We start from the raw sequence: 5,277 nt of genomic DNA, 5'->3' as shown, positions 1-5,277 counted from the left end.
AAAAGTACCTGATTAAAGTGCAGCTATTCACGGAGGTCCAATGTCGACTGTAATTATCGTATGGCTGCGAAACTTGGCAGATATGCTAACGCGTTAATGCGGAACCGATTTACGCTGAAAAAAGTTAGTTCCAATTTGTCCACCACATGCAAATCTGGCGCTGTATGGCATATCGTCGATGTCTACGGTGCTCATATTGCACTAATTGCGTAAGCGGCGGTTAATAATAAAATCAACATCATGCCTTTCTCTCTTGTTGAACTTTCCACACCCTTTCCTAATCAGTTACATATGGTTATATTGCCGGCATTCTGTGAAATCCCGGTATTCTACAAAACTTCTAGATAATGTATAGAATGGCTGATAGTTTTAGGCAAACTATGAAACTTAAATTGTGAAAATGTTACATACTCTTCCTAGGCTTACTATGCAATTCCTAGGCATTATACAGAATATATATGACGGTAGTATCTGTTCCCGAAAGAACAGTTACCGTGGATGACCATGCAGCTTTGCTAGAAATGAAATGATAATTAAAAGGACACCCTAGCTGCAAACAGGCGTTGATGTACTTCTTTGGGGACATGTTGAAAATGTGTGCCCCGACCGGGACTCGAACCCGCGATCTCCTGCTTACATGGCAGACGCTCTATCCATCTGAGCCACCGCGGGCACAGAGGATAGTGCGTCTGCAGGGATCCCTTGCACGCTCCCTGTGAGATCCACATTCCCAACATGTCCACACCACTACATTCGTAGTGCGCCTAATAGATGTTTACCCATCATTCTCATTACTCGTGGCAGATTAATCTACCAAGTCCCGTACGAGTTCGGGCATAGCGTGTGCGTTCGCACAAGAAGGTCAATGGCCGGGAAGCCATATTTTAACTATATATGACGGTAATATCTGTTCCCGAAAGAACAGTTACCGTGGATGACCATGCAGCTTTGCTAGAAATGAAATGATAATTAAATGGACACCCTAGCTGCAAACAGGCGTTGATGTACTTTTTTGGGGAAGTACATCAACGCCTGTTTGCAGCTAGGGTGTCCATTTAATTATCATTTCATTATACAGAATGACCAGTACCATTTACGTAGGTATTTAAAGGGAAAAAGATGAGAAGCCTTTATTAATTGATACGCATTTGAGACTAAAAGGACGAAACTCCGAAACAAAACACAGGATATTCTTACCAGAAAACAAGGAAAGTAAAACTGGGATTGATGTGCTTGTTACAGTAAGAACTCACTTTTATTCCTCACAAAAAACAGTGGCAATTTGATATTGTACATACATTTCACTAATTCAAAGAAGAACGCGAACGGAATATTGTTACCGATAAAACACAAAGCAGAACTGGCGTGACCACCTTGCGGCAGCAGGGAAGGCTAGAGTGACATTTACAATTGCACTTAATTTTGTTTTTGACACAAATGCACCTCATTTTGGCGTTTCGCATTGCACAAGCACCTGACTAATCCGTGGCCGCTTCCTGTGGACTCAAAAGTAGCTGCAGATCGGAGGGGTACTTAGTGGTCAGGAAAGTCTTGAGTTCTCATTAATTTCTTTGGATATACGATTAATTCTGATTGCGTTGACAGCTCGAACACTTCTTCGCGAAATTGTATGGGTGAATCGGCAAGGCTTAACTGCCGTCAGGTATTGCGACAAAATCTTGGTACCTCAAGTGCGGATCTCACAAGGTACTGTGGGCCCAGACTTCGTACTGATGGACGATAATGTTCAATCTCATAGAGCACGGCTGGTTGATGTTTTCTTGAATAGGAAGATGCTGCACGTATGGCGTGGCCTTCTCGCTCTCCCAATTTGAGTCCCATAGAGCGTGTCTGGGATGCACTAGCGAGACGGGTTCCATCGCGTCATCATTCGCCGACCATTCTGTAAGGCTTAACGAGCAGTTATGCAGGAAGAATGGGCGTTACTGCTTCAACATGATACTGATGACATCATTCACAATATGCCCCGTCGTTGTCAAGCCCGTATTACTGCCAGAGATAGTCATAACCAATACTCAGTATATTAATCAGTTGGAGAAAAACGAGGAGCGTTTTTGTGTATCGTTATGCATGTTGTAGTTGCTTACATTCTGTATTCTTTACATTGTTTCTACTTTACTATCACATGTATATACTGTTTTGCGGCAAAATAAATGCAACATTGCAAAATTTCCGATTATTGCTTTAATTTTGGACACCAGTGTATTAACAGTCAACCTTTTCTCGATCATACTTTAGCTACGAAGTTTTTATTTAAAAAACCGTGTACAGTTGCGGTCTCTGTACCGTGGTGCACCGATCGTCGTGCTGTTAATACCTGCTGTGAAAATGGCTGACGCTGATTCATGCTCCGTAGTGAAACATGCGCGTGGAACACCGGTAGAAAGTAGCGAGGAACAGGTTGTTCTTAATGGTTTTCACAAGTCTGCGGAGAAAAATGAGCCCTGAAGTGTTCCAAGTAACAATGTTGAAAGAAGGTATGGGATTCTGACACGGGTGTGCATAGTTCAATCGGTAGCGTTGCACTATGGCAAACATGTACAAACCATGGACAGAAGATTCAAATCTCGCGATTGCCTTTTTGTTCGATTCGCTGTTGGTACATCTTTTAAACGTAAAAATCTTCAAATATATGCTATTCAACTCACATCCAATCACCATTTTTAATGAAAATTGCACGTGTTCTTGCTTTTAATTACTGACAGCACGCAGAATTGCAGTTCTCATTGCAAATATTAATTATTATCGATATTTTATTGACGATTGTTAATAAAGGTTATTTAAATTAAGAATAATAATACATTTTAGGACAAAAATGAGTCTTTATTGAACTGGAGCCAGAGTGAGATGCGTCGTGGAAACGAGGTAAACAATTTTCTCAGTATCGAGAACACCATACAAAGGCTGCATTTTTACAGCTGCCACCTACCATTGCAATATGAAACCCAAGGCATTTAAGCTGGCGGTATACGGGACGGCACGTCATGAAAGAACTAAATGTGGTGCCTGGGTGTCTTGTTGATCGACTCATTCTCAATGTAGCATATGACAAGAGTACTGAGATTTATTTCTCGAATGGAGTTCAGCGATTACCAGACGACAAAGTAACACCATCCCTGCAATACGCTTGTGTGTCACACGTATCTCGAGTAGAGAAATTACCGTGTATAAGTTGACAATTTTAGTCACTCTTTTTAATAAATAAAAATGTCGTGTGACTAGGGCATCCCGTCGGGTAGACCGTTCGCCGGGTGCAAGTCTTTCGATTTGACGCCACTTTGGCGACTTGCGCGTCGATGGGGATGAAATGATGATGATGATTAGGACAACACAACACCCAGTCCCTGAACGGAGAAAACCTCAGACCCAGCTAGGAATCGAACCCGGTCCCTTAGGATTGACAATCTGTCGCGCTGACCACTTAGCTACCGGGGGCGGACACACTTTTTAATTACAAGACTATATTAGCAAGAAAGAGAGCATGTTACGCTTCCCGTCTGGTCCTTTAATAAGAGTGCGGTACTGTAGGAATTTTGCAGGGGATGATTTAGTTCTCTTCAAAAACTCAACAACATTCGAAGCTATATTGTTCTTGTGCTTGTCTCTTTACGTCATAACTGCAGCTGCTCTAGTTACTGCAGGTTAGTTGGACCGGATGGCTGGCCAATGCTGCTCAAGTTAAGATGCGCCAATAGAGTAGTTTTCAAGTTTTATTGGCCAGTCGATGTGTGCGTAACGCACAGCGTAAAATGTAACTTTATTGTCGTACTTAACTTTACTCCACACTACTTGGCTTCTGCTCCACGTGAAACAGAATTCAAAGAGATTCCAACAAACGCAGAAGAATAGAAGGTGTAATGTTTACGGCAGGTTCGTTTTTATGATAAATACAGTATAGCACCTAGCATGCTGCTAGAGGACCCAAAAGTAAACACAGTTGATATCGTGCGGCAATTCGTATTCTGTAGCAGCGGAAGTGTTCCAGCTGTGCCAGTCCAAACCAGACGGCTAAAGAAGTCATTTGGATTGGTCTGAGACAGCTGTTGTATCTCCGCGGATGCCGAAAACGAATTACCGCACAATACGCAACATTACCTAAGAGCTACCCTGTTTTGTTTTTAGATCATCTAGCGGCGTGCTACGGTGCTGTAGCTGGGGAAATTCAGTAACTACCCGGGTGCAGACGTCAACCTGCCGAAGGATCTAAAAATACGTTACGCAATTTCAGTTTTTCGAGGTGATAACTAACAGGTTTGGCTGAAGCACAATCGTAGTACAATGAAAGTTGCGCTCGACACCTACGCAAGACAACTGCGGAAGTTGTCACAATGTGTGTGTAAAGGTAATGACAACTAGCATGGAAAACCAAAAACAACCGTGAATCACGCCGAGAAAATCTGAAGGATCAGAAACCTGATCGTGTAGCTATCCTAAGGGGAACACTAAAATAACAAACTTAGGAGTAGCGTCCACCTTTAATAGCGAACGATAGTTGCCAGGACATCAAACAGCAGAATTAATGAGGGGAAAACAATCAACGTTTAAACAGTAGCATATTTCTGTCGAACTTACTTGTCTGTGGTCATCCCCTTCCCTTCCCGGGTCGTTTAACCTTTTCCATCGGTATATCTCAGTCGGAGTGCTGACTTCTTGATGTGAGCGCTGCATGCAGGTCGCATTATTGACTTTCAGTAAACCAACAGCAAAGACGCCACGGCGTCTGAGGCCGTATGACAACAGTTACGTGATTATTGCGATAATTATGGTGCAATATATTATGGTTATTACTGCGTATCTTGTAATTTGCACTGTATGAGCCTATTGCAGATTCATCTCAACATTCAAAATAGTCTGAACAGGTTGGTTATTCTCAACGAGTTCTGATAGTAAATCTACCAGACTTCTAAATGTATTTGGAACAAATGTTGAACGAAGTCTTACGCGACAGTGAGTAATTCACATTACGAGATAGAAACTGATGATCATACGAATTCAGAACAGTAAGTGGATGGTGGAAGTGGTGGAACCTAAAGCCTATAATAATAATAATAATAATAATAATAATAATAATAATAATAATAATAATAATAATGGCGTATGATGAGAGCCTCCCGTCGGATAGACCGCTCGCCTAGTGCAAGTCTTTCGATTTGACGCCACTTCGGCGACTTGCGCGTCGATGGGGATGAAATGATGATTAGGACAACACAACACCCAGTCCCTGAGCGGAGAAAATCTCCGACCCAACCGGGAATC

General features: G+C 42.3%; 1 non-coding gene across 1 annotated transcript; it reads right to left on the bottom strand.

The window, feature by feature from the left end:
* Positions 1 to 598: 598 nt before the first annotated feature.
* Trnat-ugu lies at positions 599 to 673 on the bottom strand. Its single transcript has one exon. It is a non-coding gene; the product is annotated as a tRNA-Thr (tRNA).
* Positions 674 to 5,277: the final 4,604 nt, after the last annotated feature.

Source organism: Schistocerca piceifrons, chromosome 3 (assembly GCF_021461385.2).
Source record: "Schistocerca piceifrons isolate TAMUIC-IGC-003096 chromosome 3, iqSchPice1.1, whole genome shotgun sequence".
Classification (NCBI taxonomy): Eukaryota; Metazoa; Arthropoda; class Insecta; order Orthoptera; family Acrididae; genus Schistocerca; species Schistocerca piceifrons.
The sequence above is the reverse complement of the archived record's forward strand: the minus strand, read 5'-3'. Positions and strand labels throughout refer to the sequence as shown.